The sequence below is a fragment of the Vulpes vulpes genome, chromosome 13 (assembly GCF_048418805.1).
Source record: "Vulpes vulpes isolate BD-2025 chromosome 13, VulVul3, whole genome shotgun sequence".
Taxonomy (NCBI): Eukaryota; Metazoa; Chordata; class Mammalia; order Carnivora; family Canidae; genus Vulpes; species Vulpes vulpes.
The window spans coordinates 14955244-14975812 of NC_132792.1; the positions used below are offsets into that span (position 1 = coordinate 14955244).

Below are 20569 nucleotides of genomic sequence, written 5' to 3' on the forward strand. Positions count from 1 at the left end.
ATCAGCTGAGTCTAGGAAATGCACCTCCAAAGATGCTAATGAATCCCTCCTCCTGTGGTTTCTCTGGACCAAGGATGACTCAGGGATAATTAGGAGCCACATCCTGTAGAGCTGAACTGGTTCAGCCAGCCTCTGACAGCCCTTCAGACAGCTTTGCCAAATGTTTAAGGGCAAGGTGGTAGAAAGATGGTAGGAATGCCCCCAGGAAAAGGGGACTTTTCCCTCAAATGCATCTCGCCCACGATTGCAACATGCCCACAGGGCCCAATACTGACACCTTTTTCAATCTGTGGCCACTGGCCTCCAACCTCTCCTCCTCCTCCTCTATAGCTGAGATCAGCATGACCAGCCTGGTTAAAGTGCCAGGGAAGGACAGAAATAAATATTGGCAGGCGGTACAGTTAGAGATGCAGAATTCTTCCCAGCCCCAAACTTTCTCTTGCCTGGGCCCCTATGAAAATGTTCATTTGTCTTATTCTATCCTCTTTATATCCAGGCTAATTAGAGCCCTGATCTCAGTTCTCCTAAAGATAAAAGAATCAACTTCTAATCCAAAAATAGACTACTGGCAGCTTCCCAACATTTGGAACAAGCAGCTCTCTCTCTCTCTCCCTGTGTCTCAGCATTAAGGAGTCTTCGAACTCTTACTCTTCCCAGGCTTTCTCTTTATCTTTATTTCCAGAACCTTCCTCTTTCCATATATTACTTGATTACCTTTGGGCAGAATGGTCAGAGTATGGCATCCATTCTTTGAGTTTCCTCTCTTGGGTTGGGTTAAGGTCCAGGATTCCTATTCCCATGTGGTCTTGGGTTTACCTTGTCACAGAATATTTTATTCTACTTTCTGCCCCTAATGTCAAGTGGAAGAAGTCACTGAGGCAGGGCTTCTCCTCCCTGCAGCTAGACAGTGACTTCATTTGATTTTCAGTCAAAGATCTGGAAACCTATCTGGACTCCAGTCCATACAGCTTCCTTCAATCTAGCTTTACCAGCAATAGGTGTAATATTCTGATCCCTATTCGATGTGTAAGTCTATGTCTCAATGGGTTTTGAACATAACAGGGAAAGAGAAGGGCTTGGTTATAACCTCAGGGATGCGAATACAATGACGTTTAATGATATTGTCACAAATGAGAGTCATTAATTCCATGATGGGTAAAGAAACAACCTAAGAAATTCCTTCTGAACCTCATTTTTTGGTGTCACGGACATTGAAGATAGATGGATGGGTGCTATATTAAATAGCTGCCTTTGCTGTAGGGTCTCGGAGCCTTTAATAATACCGATGTTCATTGTGACTCTCCAAGGAGATGGCACAGCATTAAGATTTTCCTAAATTGACTTGACCACACCCTTATCACAAAACACCTAATAAAATCTTAAAGAATACTCTGTGCAACACCTAAAGGAAGAGAACCTTGGCAATCTTTGGTGCTCTCTTCTCTTTTGAAACTCTTATGAGGTGAGCAGTGGTTAAGTAAGAACCACTGAGGAAACAGGAGAGCCCACCACATCCCTTCTCTGCATCCATTCATACGTTTCCTGTTGTAGAGCAGCAGCTAACCAGTCTTCCTGTTTCTATTCTCTCTCCTTCCTGCAAACTAGTCTCCATTCTATAGCCACCTTTGCAAAACAGAAGAGCAGAGAGCTTTCTTAACATGATAAAGAATACCTCCAAAACCCCCTAGAGTTCATGTCCTATCAATAGCAAATATTGACAGACTTTTCCCTAAGATTTAAAGAAAAAATGAGACAAGGATGTTCACTAACACCCTTTCTATTCAATGTTCTGCTGGAGGCCTTTACTAGGTCAATAAAGTTTGACTCTTTGAATTACTAAGCAAATTTAGCAGAGTATCTAGAAACAAGGTAAATAAAAAAAAGTCAAGTGTACCTCTCTGTGCCAAAAACAAAGAATTATAAACTAAAACTGTAAATAAAAAGTATTATAACAGTATCAAAAATTTAAAACTTAGGAATCATTCTAAAAAAAAATGACCTCTGGGGGTTCACCACCTAAAAGACTCCAAATCCCTTTCCCTTGATAGTGTTTGAAATATATGATTAAAGACAAAATTAAAAAAAAAAAACAGAAAACAAAAAATAAAACAAAAAAAATTGACCTCTGGGGGAACCTGGGTGGTTCAGTCAGTTAAGCCATCTGCCTTCAGCTCAGGTCATGATCTAGGGAATCCTGGGATCCTACTCAGTGGGGAGTCTACTTCTCCTTCTCCCTCTCCCTCTCCCCACCACTTGTGCTCTCTCTCTCTCTTCTGTTCTCTCTCACAAATAAATAAAATCTTTTTTAAAAAATTGACCTCTGTGTGGAACTGTTGAATCACGATATTGTACACCTGAAACTAATAAAAGAGTGTTTGTTAAAAAAAATTTAAGTATAAGATACCTAGGAATAAACCTAACCAAAGAGGTAAAGGAACTATACCCTAAAAACTATAGAACACTTCTTTTTTTTTTTTTTTAATTTTTTTTTTAATTTTTATTTATTTACGATAGTCACAGAGAGATAGAGAGAGAGGCAGAGACACAGGCAGAGGGAGAAGCAGGCTCCATGCACCAGGAGCCCGACGTGGGATTCGATCCCGGGTCTCCAGGATCGCGCCCTGGGCCAAAGGCGGCGCCAAACCGCTGTGCCACCCAGGGATCCCTATAGAACACTTCTGAAAGAAATTGAGGAAGACACAAAGAGATGGAAAAATATTCCATGCTCATGGATTGGCAGAATTAATATTGTGAAAATGTCAATGTTATCCAGGGCAATTTACACATTTAATGCAATCCCTATCAAAATACCATGGACTTTCTTCAGAGAGTTAGAACAAATTAATTTAAGATTTGTGTGGAATCAGAAAAGACCCCGAATAGCCAGGGGAATTTTAAAAAAGAAAACCATAGCTGGGGGGCATCACAATGCCAGATTTCAGGTTGTACTACAAAGCTGTGGTCATCAAGACAGTGTGGTCCTGGCACAAAAACAGACACATAGATCAATGGAACAGAATAGAGAACCCAGAAGTGGACCCTGAACTTTATGGTCAACTAATATCCGATAAAGGAGGAAAGACTATCCATTGGAAGAAAGACAGTCTCTTCAATAAATGGTGCTGGGAAAATTGGACATCCACATGCAGAAGAATGAAACTGGACCACTCTCTTTCACCATACACAAAGATAAACTCAAAATGGATGAGAGATCTAAATGTGAGACAAGAGTCCATCAAAATCCTAGAGGAGAACACAGGCAACACCCTTTTTGAACTTGGCCACAGTAACTTCTTGCAAGATACATCCACAAAGGCAAAAGAAACAAAAGCAAAAATGAACTATTGGGACTTCATCAAGATAAGAAGCTTTTGCACAGCAAAGGATACAGTCAACAAAACTAAAAGACAACCTACAGAATGGGAGAAGATATTTGCAAATGACATATCAGATAAAGGGCTAGTATCCAAGATCTATAAAGAACTTATTAAACTCAACACCAAAGAAACAAACAATCCAATCATGAAATGGGCCAAAGACATGAAGAGAAATCTCACAGAGGAAGACATAGACATGGCCAACATGCACATGAGAAAATGCTCTGCATCACTTACCATCAGGGAAATACAAATCAAAACCACAATGAGATACCACCTCACACCAGTGAGAATGGGGAAAATTAACAGGGCAGGAAACAACAAATGTTGGAGAGGATGCGGAGAAAAGGGAACCCTCTTACACTGTTGGTGGGAATGTGAACTGGTGCAGCCACTCTGGAAAACTGTGTGGAGGTTCCTCAAAGAGTTAAAAATAGACCTGCCCTACGACCCAGCAATTGCACTGCTGGGGATTTACCCCAAAGATACAGATGCAATGAAACGCCAGGACACCTGCACCCCAATGTTTCTAGCAGCAATGTCCACAATAGCTAAACTGTGGAAGGAGCCTCCGTGTCCATCGAGAGATGAATGGATGAAGAAGATGTGGTCTATGTATACAATGGAATATTACTCAGCCATTAGAAACGACAAATACCCACCATTTGCTTCAACGTGGATGGAACTGGAGGGTATTATGCTGAGTTCAGTAAGTCAATTGGAGAAGGACAAACAGTGTATGTCCTCATTCATTTGGGGAATATAAATAATAGTGAAAGGGAATATAAAGGAAGGGAGAAGAAATGTGTGGGAAATATCAGGAAGGGAGACAGAACATAAAGACTCCTAACTCTGGGAAACGAACTAGGGGTGGTGGAAGGGGAGGAGGGCGGGGGGTGGGGGTGAATGGGTGACGGGCACTGAGGGGGACACTTGACGGGATGAGCACTGGGTGTTATTCTGTATGTTGGTAAATTGAACACCAATAAAAATTAATTTATTTAAAAAAATTTAAGTAAAATTAAAACTTTTTTAAATTAAATAAACATTAAAAATTGACCTCTACACTAGAAATCACACACACACACACACACAAAAAGATAAATTGAAGGATATTCCATACTCATGGACTAGAAAATGCAATACTGGAAAGATGCCAAACTTCCCCAACTTGATTTGGAGATGATTATTTATTATTTCCACTGTGAAATTTTCTGAGTTAGACATTTATGATTTACTTGTGTTTTTCTGTGTATATGTCATGTTCCAACAAAATGTTTAACTTTTAAAAAGCATTGATTCAAGGAAGGACCCAAAATCCTCACTTTGGGAATCAACTCAGCCACTTACTAATTACATGTGACTTCGAGCAAATCCTTAATTGTTCTCCACCTCAGTTTCTTCATCTGTAAGATGCCTCTTGTAAATAAAATAAGTTACACTCTTCTTACAGGGCTGTCATGATCAAATAATATAAAAAATGCAACATTCTGCCTGAGGTGCTATGACTTGCACATGCTAATTAAATTAAAAAACAAGATCTACATTCTATGAATATCCCATAGCTCTCCACAATACAGCCTCAGCCCGCCAATTCAGCACTTGACACCCCCAAACTCTGTCCATTAGCCCAAATGACTTCCTGAATTCATCACACTCTTGCCCATGAAACTTTCCTACATTCAGGCCACCCATTACAGATGATTTCTCTCACCTACCTACCTACCAACACCATATCTTTCAGGCCCAGCTTAGCGACCTCCTTTTATATAATGGGTTCTCCAGTTTTGCAAGGAGGAACAAGTCACTCAGTCCTCTGGATTTCCAGCACTTTGTTTTTATCCTTATTATTGCCTTTATCACATGGGTCATAATAGTTACTTGAAAAAGATCATTCTCTCTCATTACATGCTGAGATTCTGAAGCCAGTAACCATGTCTAGTTTATGTCTGTACCTTCAGTGATTGGCATAACGCCTGGTACAGAGTACCAAGGGTTGATGACCCTTGGACACATGGATGGACAGATGGACAGACAAAGCATAGATACAGAAAGCTCCCTAAGAACTCACTGGAGGTTCTTAGGCTGTCTTCAAAGATGTATCATATTGGACAGAAAGGAGCTAAGGCTATTCTAAGACTATCTCTTCATGGCTAGCTGAATGTTTTTCTTTCCAGACCACAACGAGATTGAGCCAATATTTGGTTACCCATTGTATAAGGTATAATTTATTCAGTGTACTCATCCATTTTATTATCATTATTCCAAGTGTTCTGGAACAGTCAGAATAGCTATTGTCCCTTAGGTATGTAGAATAAGCCAGGCATTGGGTTAAGGTTCTATATACAGTTTTTTAAATTTAGTCTTCGCAACAACCATCTGATAGAAGGTTCAATCTCCCTTTGGGATGCGGAAATTGAAGTCTAAAAGGTTAAGCTATCTAAAGGTTAAGTATCCCTTAGATCCCACAGCCATAAGCTGCAATTGAATTCTGGCCTGGCCGACCTCCACTCTATGCTACCACCCAAATATCAGTCAGAGCCACAGTTTTTCAAGTACTGAATAAGAGGCAAATATTGTGCAATCCTCACTTCCCAGATGCCGAACACAGCTCAGAGAGGTTTGGTAACTTGCCTACAGCCACATAGCAGTCTTGTCACCAAAGCTCATGCTCTGAGCTCTCCCCTCTCAGTTTGGGGCCTCCCCGCTGGCGGCTCAACTCTCTAAGAACAAGCAGAGGAGCAACAACAGTGGCATCCCTGTGGGCTTCCAGAAGCTCGAATCCAGCAGAGGGTATAGTGAAGCTCAGCAATAAGAACCCAAGCCTCACCTTGACCAGCGAGGGCTCCTAACAGTGCCCAGAAGAACTCGTACTCACTAACTTCTCAGACCCGAGGCAGTTCAGCGGGGCAGGAGGCACAGTGTCCAGCACTAGTCTTGGGAAGAGGGAAGCTTCTCTCTAGAATGCAGCGACCAAGGCAAGTAGGCACAAGGCTGCCCCATTGTGAGGGGCAGGTGCCTCCTGGGAAATGTCTTTCCACGTGTGTCCACCAGCAGCTCCCTATCTCTGTTTGAACTTCAGGCCCTCCTTAAGGCTTGGCTGCCAGAGCCCAAGACTCTGATCAGCAAACACAGCAGCTCAAAGCAGGTCCTGAGAGGAGGGGCCATTGACGTGTTTTGTTCCAAGTCAGGGAGCCCAGATGGAACAGGACTCAGAAGAACTCCAGCTCCAGACGGTGCCAAAGCCCTGAGTCCCTTCCAGCCACCATCCAGCCAACCAGCCTGGCCTTTTAATCCTTCACACTACCCCCTGCTCACTTATAATACATCCGTTGTTCACTTAATATAAGAAGAATAGTTAACATTTATTAAATACTTTACTTAGGGCTAGTTCTAGATGCCTTTACAAATATTAACCTATTTAAGACCCACAACAGCTCTCAGGTAGAAACTGTTATTGTGTCGAATGTGTGGATGGCAAAACTGAGCCACGGAGTGTTCGGTAGTTCCCAGGATTTGAACTGAAGCCACCCTGACTCAGAGCCTGTGCTCTCAGGCCTACTGGTCTGCTGCCTCTGTGGCATTTCACTGGGACTTGTGTCCCGATGCTATTTCAGAGAGGTCAAGTTTATAAAGAAGAAAAATGAGTAAAATTAAAAAAGAAGAAATTTTGGTGTCAAATGCCTCGGAACTTCTGACTTTAGTGGGTTGAATGTTGGCGCCCCAAAAGACATAACCACATTGTAGAAAATGTGAATATGCCCTTATTTGCAAAAAAGAATCTTTGCAGATGTAAATTAAGTTAAAGATCTCGAGAGGAGGCCATTTTGGGTTATCTGAGTGGTCCCTAAATTCAGTAAGAAAAGTTTCCTCACAAGAAGCAGAAAGGACACACGGAGAAGGCCATGTGGAAACAGAGACAGAGATGGGAATGATGTGGACACAAGGCAAGGAACTTGGCGCCACAGGAAGTGGAGAGAGGCAAGGAAGAATCCTCCCCTGGAGCCTTCAGAGGGAGCATGGTCCCATCAACACCTTGATTTTAGACCTCTGGCCTCCAGACCTATGAGAAGATAGATTTCTATAGTTTTCAGCCTCCAAGTGTGTGGCCATTTGTTATGGCAGCCCTAGGAAACTGGCACCCTACTCTTTGTCACTTCCTCTTTTGCATATCAGCACCAGGGGAAAGGAAGGGATGTTGGCTCACTCCACTGAGCATGTAATGGCGAGGGCTGGGACATTAGGGCCTGTGGGCGATCCAGTGGTGTAAGAGCCTTTAAGGTGTGGACACTGAGGGAAGAAGGCCATCCCTAATATGGGGCAGGGGGTAAGGGTTAAGCAGGTTAAATAGGAGCTCACAAGGCAGCCTCATTCAAAATGTGCAACTGAGGGCTCATTGTCCCCAAAGAAATGAGCCTTGGCTCGGGGACTCACAGAGAGCAGCTCTCCCATCCATTTTGGATCATGGGAGATCTGATCCCAATCAGAAGCAAAGGTCGGTCATCAGAAGGCAGTGAGTCCCAGCCTCACATGCCACAGATGGGGAAAGCCAAAGCCACAAAGCTGAAGTCATCTGAGGTGGCACCGCTAGTCGTGGCCCTGTCAGAACTGGAACCTGGGAGATCCCTGGGTGGCTCAGCAATTTAGCACCTGTCTTTGGCCCAGGGCGCAATCCTGGAGTCCTGGCATCGAGTCCCACATCGGGTTCCCGGCATGGAGCCTGCTTCTCCCTCTGCCTGTGTCTCTGCCTCTCTCCCTCTCTCTCTATGTCTATAATAAATAAATAAATAAATAAATAAATAAATAAATAAATAAATAAATAAATAAATCTTTAAAAAAGAACTGGAACCTGTCTCCAGACCCCTAATCCTTCCAAAGGGAGCAAACCTCCTCCTCTCATCTGATCCCCTCTCACAAAGGTCCTGCGGCAGCTCTCAGCAGAGCTAAGCAGCCCTGAGCCCAAAGCGTGCTCCAGCTGAAGTTCACATCCCTTCTCCTAAAATTTACACTTATCTCTCCTTGTTTACAGAGTGATACCCTGTATCCGATACAGGGTGATACCCTGTATCCGATACAGAGTGATACCCTGTATCCGATACCCTCCCCCGAGGCACTTGTGTCTCACTCGGATAGCAGAGCACATCGTGACAGCAGACACCATCTGGCTGCACAGGAGACTCTCCGCAGCAAAGGTAGGCTGGTTGCTCATTGCAGGGAGATGCCGAGTCAACACCCATGCTCGCAGCCTCATTTCTCCGCTGCATCTCCGGCTGCTTGCTGTCTGCCCCAGCCACACCATCTTCCCTCAGTGACTTGATGGGACCACGCCTCTCCCTCTGGATCTCTGCACCTGCTCCTCTCATATCTGTCATCCACATGCCTTCACTCACCTCTGTTGGTTTCACATTGTCCCCTCCTCCAGGGTCACAATGTCACTTTGTCAGAGGCCTTTCCTCAGGTTCAGCAGATCCCCGGGTTCTTAGTGCTTTTTCTTTTCATAACTTATCCTTGTTTCTAATTTTACTTTTATGTGATTCGTTTTCATTAGTGTTTATCACTGTCATTAGATAAAAGGTCCCATTAGGGTAGGAACTCTGTCTAGCTGCTTCACCATGGTCTCCCCAGCACCTTGCATACAGTACACACATGTAATTCATTCATTGGTTCACTCCATAAACATTTAATGAGCAAAATGCTGAGCCAGTGAAAGGAAATGTGCAAAGAAGGAAGAGAGAAAACTACCACCAGCCCTAGGAGAGGGGAGTCAAACAGATGAGCTACGGTCGACTCTAAGAAATTACCCAGTAAGAAATCACTTTTGCTACCTCACTGACCCTCTTTCCTGTGCTTGCTTCTTAACCATTTAGGCCTGACCAGTACTTTGCCACAGGATGAGTTGGCCAAACTCAAAGCAGTCACTAATGCCACTGGTAAACAGTCCTGGGAAATGAACTTCAGGGGAGTGATGCTGTACAATTATCTAGAATGAAGTCGGGGGAATTATCTTCACAATTCAATTAGCTTCAGAGTTATTTTAGAAATGCAAAAGAGAGAATATGTTGCCAGGCAAGAAGGTTGAGCAACTCTCTTCCAGCCCTCTCCACTCTGGGAAGAATAGAACCCTGATCATGAAGCTGCTATCATTGGTTCCAGATATAAGCACAGATCAGATCAACAGGAATCATCCCCCACCCTCCCGCATGCTCTGCCTTCTGCCATGTGGTCTGTTGCCAGAGGAAATACATTGCCGTGTCTGCAATCATTATCCCACGTACAGCCAGAGTCATGGACTGTTTCCTTGGAGAACTCACAACACTCGTTATCGTGATTCAACAAACATTTACTCAGTATCTATTGAGGATGCCCAGCATGGTAGTAGGCTTGTGGGAATTTCAGATCAGTGATGGCAAGACAATGACATTCTAGCAACTAATATACTTGAAAAGCCTACAGCTAATAAATATATTAATATTTATTAGCCATAATAAATAATAATAATAAATATCTTCTCTATTTCTAGAATACTTCATAGAATGGAAACAGCTTTCATATGTGGCTATGTGTGACAGCAGCTCTTTGAGGCAGAAGGACAGATCTGTCGACCCCCACTTCATTTAGTAGATTAACCCATTAGGTTCCGGAGGCCTTGACTGATTCACTCAAGGTTGCTTGGCTAACAAGGAGCACAACTAGAAATCGTGGCAGTCGTGAAAAAGTGCCACTCAGAGCTCCAGCTGTAGGAGGTGTTGTTAACTGACAGCGCCAGCTGTGCCACACTGAGGCCACACTGCCTGTGGACTACTCCCAGCTAATGACTAATCACAATGAGAAAACTAATTCAGGCCCTTTCTGCAGGACTCAGAACTCTTCCAGTGGATGACTTGGGCCACAAGAAGATTCTCCCTCCAATTTCCCTTCCTTTCTGCTGTCACAGATGTCACACCTGTATCGTGGTCCAAAGACCTTGCTTCCTCCTACTCCTACCTCTTGATCCTTCCTGGGTGTTTCTTCAAATAAATCTTGAGCAGGCCAATGCTACCTTGGAATCTGATTTCTGGAGGACCCAGCCTACCAGAACTTGAATCCAGACCTTGTTATTCACAAATGGACCTCCACCGATAAAGATTTCATTTTAAAATACATTTGGAGGGCAGCCCAGGTGGCTCGGCGGTTTAGCACTGCCTTCAGCCCAGGGTGTGATCCTGGGGCCCCGGGATTGAGTCCCATGTCAGGCTTCATGGAGCTTGCTTCTCCCTCTGCCTGTGTCTCTGCCTCTCTCTCTCTCTCTCTCTCTCTCTCTGTGTGTGTGTGTGTGTGTGTGTCTAATGAATAAATAAATAAAATCTTTAAAAAAAGAATAAAATACATTTGGAAAGTACGGGAGTAAACCCAGTTTCACCCAACTTCCTAGATTCAACAAAATACTAGTGTGTATTTGACTTCTCAAAAATACAAAGTACCACAGAATCTAGTGACTCTCAAATTGATTTGACAAGAATTTTTATCCAGTTCTCCCAAATTAGAGACTAGAACATTGGTTTTCCACAGACAACAATTTGGGAAATGCTGTTAAGCCCCACTCTCCAACAAATAAATACCTTCTTTCCTTGGCATTGCTAAAAAGCCTCAAAATGGTGGTTTGATCTCTCTTCTTTTGCTACTCTCAAATATATGTGCAATAATATTGTAAAAAAAAATAGGCCGAAAAAGCCACCCAGTCAACCCTCAAATGATGTAATCTTCCTTGGAAGAATAGGAAATTATCCTCTACATTAAAGTTCTATTCCTGTTTTTAGAAAATGGTCTGATTTTAATTAATTATATAATTTTATATTTTTTATTTTATTTATTCATGAGACACAAGCAGAGAGAGAAACAGGCTCTCCACAAGGAGCCTATTGTGGGACTCGATCCTAGGTCCCCAGGATCACTATCTGAGCCAAAGGCAGAAGCTCAACCACTGAGCCACCCAGGCGTCCTGATTTTAATGACTGAAAATAGGTTTAACTTCAAGAGATGGGTAAAATGAAAAACTTTGAGACATAAGCAATGGATACAAATTGTCTACAGGTTTTAATATTGGACCTATTATTACCGCAGGCATTTCTTAGTGAATTCACATGAAAAGGATTCCACTCAATGTCAAAAGTCAGTGGTTGGACTTTCGTGATTCAATACTTGTATGAAAAGGGAACAATCCATGATACAAATTGTTCTACAGCTTTTCTATAAAATTCCTGGTACTGGGAAAGCTCAGCATGTTTGAAGCTTAGTGGAAAAATGCATTTTTGTGTACCAAGGAGGTGTTCCTTGTGTAAACAGCTAGATGAGAGTCACTTGAAAGAGTAAACTGAGGTCACTTCAGGGGCAAGAACCTAAAAACGAGTCTATATGAGATTCAATCTTTAACTTCACAGGTTTTCCTTCTTCTCTTTGAGATGTACAGTAATGAAAACATGTTCTTGGTAAGATGCAGTGGGGGGAACCAATTGCTTTTTTTTGTCACCCACTAGGTAATAGACAAATACCATAGCAGGCACCTTATGAATGTGTCATTTAGCCCTCCTAATCTTGGAGGTAAGTAGGACTATTACCAATTTCTTTTTAGATGAAGAAACAGAGGCCCAGGGAAGGTAAGCTACTGGCTCAAGATCATAGACATTGCAAGTGACATTTCTTAACATCTCTTAGAATTATGTTTCTGTCATCTCTTAGTTCTTTTCCTCTTTCCCATAAGAAGTTTCCAAAAGTTTCCCTCTGTAACTTTTCAACAAGACCTTTAAATTAATTTGATAGTAGAAAAAATTTTCTAAAACAGGAAAAGTGAGGCAAATTCATTATTACTAAATATTTGTTGAAAGGGCAGTTATATTGGTCTTGTATTACTGACCAGTTATCCATATTGGGCCATAAGCAGACACAAAAGAACCAGAAAGAATTAAATGCCTTTCCTAAAGTTGCTAATATTCTAGAAGAGAAAATGAAAAGCATTAATAAAGCTATATTATATATATACAATTACAGTATTATAAATGTTAATGATTAAAACATTATTAACATCTATTAACATTTATATGAATACATGTATTAACACATATAACACTGCTTCCTATATTTTTCCCAACTTGGGTGGCAAGAGCGCTGTAGCTTTGGTGGTATCTGCTCATCTTTGTGCCCACAGGATTGGAAAGCCTGGGCTGAGCTTGCCTGTGACCCTCATAGGCTTCTTCCCAGGGGTCAGGACATTCCAGAACCATGTGACCTCAACCCTTAGTTGCTCAGCAGTCTGGAAGGTGACTTGTCATAAAAGTGATGGATGAAAGGATTTAAATTCAAGTCAGAGTTGAGATGCTCGTAGCAGGGGCAGAAGGCCAAACTCACACAGGGAAAGAGCCTGCTGAGGCCACAAGGAGGGAATAGCAATAGGGCTTCAAAAGCTATGAGTCAACAGAAGTCACTATTTAGTAAAGGAGTAGAAAGAAATTAATTGGTAGTGGTAGCAGTAGTCAAAGAAGAGACAAAGGGGCTGAGTCTACATATGACCAAGCAAGAAAGAATGAAAGGAAGCCTGGTACTCAGGGGGATTCTGGGATAATCGGACCTCTTGAGTAGTATACCAGTTGAATCCAGAACAGTATACCAGTTCCTATACAATGTTCCCATCCCAAGAGTGGAGCTATACTAAGGTTTCCGCTCACCTACAAGGCTACCTGCTGGAATCCATTCCACATGTAACAATAATCATAACCAAAATGGTAATTATTAATTTGAACATTAATGAGATGCCAGGAACCGTGACATTTTTATATTCTTATTTTATTTCATCCTCAAAACAACTCTGTAAGGTAGCTACTATTATCCTTACTTTACAGACAAGGAAACAGATACAGAGAAGTTAAGTGATTTATCTGGAATCAACCACCCTACAGGTGATGGAGCCAAGATGTGCCCCCCATACCTTTGCTCTTGACTTCCACACTTCCTTGTTTCATTCTCCCATATTTAGTGTATCCATAGAATAAAATTCCCTTACTGGGGGGGCTAACCTGCATGTTATTTTGGTCTATGCAATCTCAAAGAACCCAAATCACACTAACACTGAACCACACAGGGGAATCATCACAAAAACTGGCTACAGGACAAGTTTCTTTTTGGAAAGTACTGTCATCTTGTGAAAGATCCAGAGAAACAGGACATCCTCATGCGACTATTGTTGCACAGCAAAAAGTAGATGATTTCAATCCCAAGTGGCTATAATATTCTGATAGACTGAGGGCACATCTGAAAGGATTACCATCACCATCACCCTCAATGTCTTCCCAAGCACCCAGAAAGTTCCTGGAGACAGGTAAGATACACTTAATTTTTCTTGCCCCCATCATCCCATCCAGTGTAGGTATCCAATTAATAATATACAGCATGCACTGAAAATTTTTTAAAATGCAGAATGTACACTGGAGAAAGCTTAGCAATTCAGTCCAACGCCTTCCCTCTGCAGGAAAGCTGAGGGCCAGGTCAGCCCCAGTCACACAGATCAAACTTGGGTCAGACTTGGAGTGGACCCCAAGACCCTTGCCTGTCAATCTAGCACTGCTTCTACTTGATCATATGGCCTTTTTTCTTGAATGGAAGAGTGTTTTTTAAAAATTGTTATTTGGATTAGACTATTTCTTGGTTCAGTCAATTAGGATAGAGTGAACATTAACAAATGTCCTATGACAGTTACGAATCTTGTACCAGGGCCATCATTTCAACCAACAATGAGCAGGTATAAGAAAGGGTAAGGGAATACATTGGAGCTCATCTCTGGTCTGGGTTACATTAAATTTAAGCTCTCATCAATTGCCAGTGGCTCCCTAGACAAGCGGCTCAGAAGTTTTTGAAGCTGGAGTACATTATCTACGTCTGCAATGGGTAGAGAACAGTGGTATGTGCATTCACTGACTCAATGCCTGAATATTCCCTGGAAGTTCACTTTTTAAAGTCTGACTACTACACCTCTGTTTTAATAACCACCCTCTTCTCTTAACAAGCAGAAGACCAGAAAATGCTGGGTGGTTGGGTGCAAGTGGATGAGATATCACAGTACTCTTATTTTGCCTTAGAAAATTCAGCGCTGTTTATTTAAAAGGTCAGCCTGCAACCATCTTTTATCTAAAAATATCAATGCACTTTCCAAACTCAGAGGGCAACATCTTAATTAACTCAGCAAATAATACTGAAGGACCTGGAAAATCTATGGTGAAAAAGTAGGGCAACACACTGTGGGATAGAAATCAGCTGCTCCTCAAATCATCTCCAGGATGTGGTCTTCTCATTGAACTTGCCCCATAAAGAGTGTAGGCTCTCTTCTGGAGTTCTGTACTTAAAACAACTGGGTGGATGCAGAACAACCTTAAAGCATGTGGATAGTTCACTGGGGACATTCCTAGTGGTATTTATCCTATTGTGATATCAGGATCCTGGCGATGTGGCCAATGACCACCTCTAACCAAGAGGTTATTTTTTGTCCCCTTCTAATACATAGGTATATTTAATTCTTTTCACATACTCATCTGGCATTGCACAGTTGTTTGAGAGATACCTGCCAAGTGAAATGCAAGCCATCTAGAAGTCCCTGACCCTAAGTGTCTCTGTTTTGGTGGATCATTTTCACATCTGGTGTTTTGTTTGTTTGTTTGTTTGTTTGTTTTTTGCATCAGCCAGTTTGGAGGATCTTTAACCTCATCACCTCCATTTTTCTTGTATTGGCCCCTTTTGCTGAGCATCCTCATCTCTATAGATGAGAGGGCAAGTGAACTTAAAATTGATGCAAAGCAAATAGATAATTTCATAATTGGTTTGCTGCTCTCATATTGTTCATGAAGCAAGAGTTAAAATTACTTGTCATTTTAATCACCATATGGTTCCTGTCTCCAATTACCATGGATACACTCAAGGAACTGTGCTGACTAGGCATTCATGAAACTGTACTTGGCTGAGCCCATGGGCCTACCCATCACCAACAGGGTCTATACCCTGTAGCTTCTCACAGACAACTGCCTTTCCCATAACCCATTTCTGGAACTTCAGTGATCAGTAAGACCAGTCTAGAACCTATTGGTTTTTGTCAAAGTTCAAGGCTATATTTGCAAGTGTTGAAGTTGAGCATTGATTTTCACCTTTCTGTTTTTTCTAACATCTTAGTTATAAGAAGTTAGATAGGCAGTCCAATTCCTCTCTTATAGTGAACCTGGACAATCTTACTATGCCAGAAAGGAAGAAAGTGCTCAAAAGCTGATGGGAGCATGTCAAAAAGACACAGGAGCTGACCTGAAGGAACTCCCTCTGGCAAAGTATGGGAAAATTTGAGTATCAAAATAAATAACCCAAGGATGTATCATAGCACATTAAATAAGTAATCCATAAGCCCATACTGATGCTAAAGAGGGGGAGGGGTTTAGAAGAGAAAAGAGGAAGAGGGAAATCTCTCTTTATACAGAGGTAATATTAGAAAAAAAAGTTCATTAATCACCATTTTGCAATCCCTATAGTGATCCTTAATTAGCTAAGAATCATCCATGGAGGATAAAACCATTGGATGAAAGGCTTTTAGGAGGAATCTGGTGGACATCACTAAACCGATTGCACTTACCAACAATAATGAGCCAATGGATATCACAATGTGCCTTCCCCAGTGATGCACTGAGAACACATCATCTGTGTGCTCCTCTGAGAAAAGAAAGTTCAGCCTGCATCTAATCATGAAGAAGTAATCAGACAAGTATAAATTGAGAAAAATATGCAGAATAATTGGTCTTTATGAATGTCAGTTTCATAAAGACAAAATAAAAAAGGTCAGGAAACCACCCTATGCTAAACTTAGACTGACACTTCATGACTAAGTGCAATGTGTGAGACTCCTTGCCTACATTCTACTCCCACCCCACCACCACCAAAAGGCCTCTAATAGATATAAAGGGCATTGCTGGGACAACTGCAGAAATCTGAACTTGTAGCATATTGGACAATAGCATTATATCAATAGTGTCAGTCGTACTGTATCAATATCCTGAGTGTAGTGGTTGTATTGTGGTTGAGTAAAAGAGTACCTTTGCCCTTAGGAAATGATGAATGATAAATTATTTTATGGTTATACGTAATGATGTCTACGACTAACTCCCAAATAGTTCCAAGAGGAAAAAAGGCAGAAACTACAACTGAAAAAAGAAAACAGGTGGCAAAATGTTAAGTACCCTATCAAAGTAAAGTGTCTGTGTTTATTACATTGTTCTTAAAACTCTTCTGTAGATTTGAAATTTTTTTAAATAAAAATTTACAGGAAAAAAAACTGAAAAAAAGAAGTGAAGAAAGCAATTGCATTTGGATAAGATTGAGAGGAAAGGAGGCGGGCAGAGCACACAATGTTCTAGCTCTAGATCTGAGTGTTATTTACAGACTGAGTGATCATTTATTGAGTTGTTATTTTTGCTTTGTGTACTCTTCCTCATGTTGTTCTATAAAAAGTTGATTTTAAAAAAACATCTTTATTCAACTCTCTTCCAAACTTTATGACTCTCTTTTTACCACCAGTACATTCATACACACACACACACACACATGCACAGGTGCACATATTCACATAAGAGCTGAGTATTGCCTACTATGTGCCAGACACTGACTGAGTTATGTGCTACAGAGACAGAAGGAGTGAAAATCTGGTCCCTCGCACTGGCAATTCATAGGCCAGTGCAAAGCTCACACACACAGATATGATATGATGTGATATGTCATGATAGACATGATAGACATGATAGACATGATAGACAACATGACATGTCATGATAGAGTGATCAAGCAATCAGAATAGAACACAGAGGAGAAAGTAGGCTTCTCCAAAGCCATGGAAATTCATGTTGTTTTGAAGGACTGAAAGACTTTGACAAGAGGAGAAAGTACTTTGTGCTCTGGTTTGGGATACTGTGTTTACAGGATCCATTATTGGCTCTGGGGACAACCTTTGGTGATGGGCTTCAGAGTTGTCCAGAGACCTCCAAGTCAACAGGCTGGGGCAGCCAGACCTACACCCTTCACTGGGAGATGCTCCTCTTCCTTACAGAAAAGTAAACCTCTGCCAGAGCAGGTGTAGGACAGCCTTTGGTTTAATCACAAAGAACCTGGGGCTCAGAGAAGTTGAATGATGGGTGGAAATCAGGTCATAAGTGACAGATCCAGGGCCAGAACTCAGCCATATCCCACTTTCCTTGATAGTTGCCTATTTGCCTCCTCCACTAATACATTAACCTATGCTGTGTTTTGTTTTGGTCTGTAAACTCCTCCAGGGCAAGATTCATCCTATTTTCATCATAGTAGCTTCACACTCATAAGCACAACATTTTGCAGACAACAAGTGTTTGATAATATGTTTCAGAGACTCTAACCCATTTTATCTAACTGATAAAGATAAAGGAATGGAAGCCTAGCAAAACTCTCAGTTGCCCAAGGTCCTATTATACCCTGAAGGACCTAATTCTAAAATCAGTTCTCCTCTCAGCAGTCCTACCACTAATGTTTTCCCACTTTCAGCTATTGGAACACCACATTCAGAAAATGCCAAAACCACATCTCTCCTTTATCATTAACTGAGTTTTTAAAATTAGCTTGCCATTTGTTAGTCAAATAAATTTATAATAAAATAAAACTATGTTTTATTTTAAGTGGTAAACTAGTAACAGATGCCTTCACACAAAGTAACTTCAAAAATAAACTGGATGGGCTCTTTCCATAGTTTGGCTACTGTGGACATTGCTGATATAAACACTGGGGTGCATGTGCCCCTTCGAATTACTATGTTTGTATCCTTTGGATAAATACCTAGTAGTGTAATTGTTGGGTCACAGGGTAGCTCTATTTTTAACTTTTTGAGGAATCTTCATACTATTTTCCCAAGTGGCTGCAGAAGTTTGCATTCCCACCAACAGTGTAAGAAGGTTCACCTTTCTCTGCATCCTCACCAGCATCTGTTGTTTCCTATCTTGTTAATTTTAGCCTTTCTGACCAGTGTGAGGTGGTATCTCATTGTGGTTTTGATCTGTATTTCCCTGATGCTAAGTGACATTGAGCATTTCTTCATGTATCTGTTGGCCATTTGTATGTCTTCTTTGGAAATGTGAGTTCATATCTTCTGCCCATTTCTTCACTGGCTTTTTTGGGGGTTTTTGGGTGTTGAGTTTGATAAGTTTTACAGATGAACATAGGGAAAGGGAAGGAACAATAAAATAAGACAAAAACAGAGAGGAAGGCAAACCACAAGAGACTCAACTATAGGCAACAAACTGAGGGTTGCTAGAGGGGAGATGGGTGGGAGATGGGGTAACTGGGTAACAGGCAATAAGGAGGGCACTTGATATAATGAGCACTGAGTGCTATATGCAACTGATGAATCACTACATTCTATCTCTGAAATTAATAATACAGTATATGTTAATTTAAAAAAATAAATAAAATAAATTTTGTGAGAGAAACACTATTGCTAAATCATAGTTGTAACTAATTCTGAGTATAAGACTTGTTCTCATTTTAAAAAAGAATTGGCAATTTTCAGGGAGCTGTTAAGGACATTTTCTTTGACAAAAGTGGAAATGGAAGATAATTTTAAAGAGAATAGCTTTCTTCATGACCCAATATTATTTAGTGTCGTGTCCCCTCCCCTGTAAAACCATTGCCTATGGGAACAGCAGTGTAAGGCCTACGTTTGTTAATTAGGAAAGAGTTCACTATACGCGCCACCCTGCACTGCTCATATGTAACGTGTTAAATCCCTGGCCTGTTGAGATTATAAAAAGCTCCAAATAGGGCAGCCCAGGTGGCTCAGCGGTTTACTGCCACCTTCAGCCTAGGACATGATCCTGGAGACCCAGGATCGAATCCCACGTCAGGCTCCCTGCATGGAGCCTGCTTCTCCCTCTGCCTCTGTCTGTGCTTCTCTCTCTCTCTCTGTGTCTCTCATGAATAAATAAATAAAAATATTTTTAAAACCTCCAAATAAAGGTGGAGATAGTAATATTTGATACGACACAATACATTTTGATGATGGCACCACTTGAAAAGAAATTTGTGGATGGAAGGAACTTTGTCAGGCTCTGTTCAACCTCAGTCTTGAAAAAGAAAAAACCATATAGTCTCTGCAGCCCTCCGGACAGGCCTTTGCTGCAGTGGCCTGTTGCAGGGGGTTTGATAGTTGTCAGGGGGATTTGTGAAGGTTTCTTAACTTGGATCTTGCTCTAACTGCCTTCATCCTTGTAACCTACAGGGATTTATTTTTTCATAACAGGTGTGTAAACAGTGAGGGAATTACAGTGGACCCAAGAGAGGTCCAAACACCGCAGATCTGACCCACAGTAAATACCCTCCCTCAATCTCACAAAGAGGAAGTTGAAGGAAAGGGAAGCTGATTCTTATAAATGATTTCCTATACACCTCTTAGGAACAGCTCAGGCTGAGATAAAGCTCATCCACTGATCGTGCAAAGTTTTGGTAGGGCTTTTGGTACTCCAGACTTTGATTATTCAGGAGAACACTATCCCTCCCAGAACCTTCACTAATCCACAGATTCACAACTGCTGGTTGATATATTATTTCACCCATAGGACATAATAAAATATGTGAAAAGTGCAAGTAGTGTCTCTGGAGCCTCAGTAGGAATGACCACAAGGGCAAGGATGACAGAACCACAGTGGGGTCATGGCTGGGTATCAGCTATGCTTGGCCACTAGCTGAGTGACCCTTCTCCCATAGCAGCCTCGAGGAGAAGATTTCAGTCCATGTGTCCTCACGGCAGAATGAGATAAGACCTCCACCCAAGGTCAGTGAAGACTCCTCTCAACTAGAACCAAGACTATCCAGAGCCCCATCTGTTTATTGAGGTAAGTCTCACTATATGCCAGGCCCTGGCAAAGATGGTACACCTGCTATTGCCTTCATCCCAAAGCAACCCTTGAGGTGGCCACTAGTGTCATCCCTATTTTAAAGATAAGAAAATTCGGATCCCTGGGTAGCTCAGTCAGTTAAGTGTCCAACTCTTGATTTCAGCTCATGTCATGATCTCAGGTATGAGATCAAGTTCCGAGTTGGTCTCCGCACTGGGTGTAGAGCCTGCGTAAGATTCTCTCTCTCTCTCAAAAAAATAAAAATAATAAATAAATAAATAAATA

At 41.6% G+C, this 20569-nt stretch overlaps 1 protein-coding gene across 3 annotated transcripts in view; it reads right to left on the reverse strand.

Annotated features, from left to right (window-relative positions):
• FER1L6 (fer-1 like family member 6) overlaps window positions 1-20569 on the reverse strand; it is a 156442-nt gene that overhangs the window by 123910 nt on the left and 11963 nt on the right. Inside the window, exon 1 of one of the 3 annotated variants that reach the window (XM_072733969.1) lies at window positions 6208-6494. The exons of 1 other annotated variant lie outside the window; for it this stretch is intronic. The gene's annotated coding sequence lies outside the window, so the exon portion shown is untranslated. Of the gene's footprint in view, window positions 1-6207; window positions 6495-20569 lie in introns of those variants that run through there. One more of the 3 variants, XM_072733970.1, reaches the window with a different exon arrangement.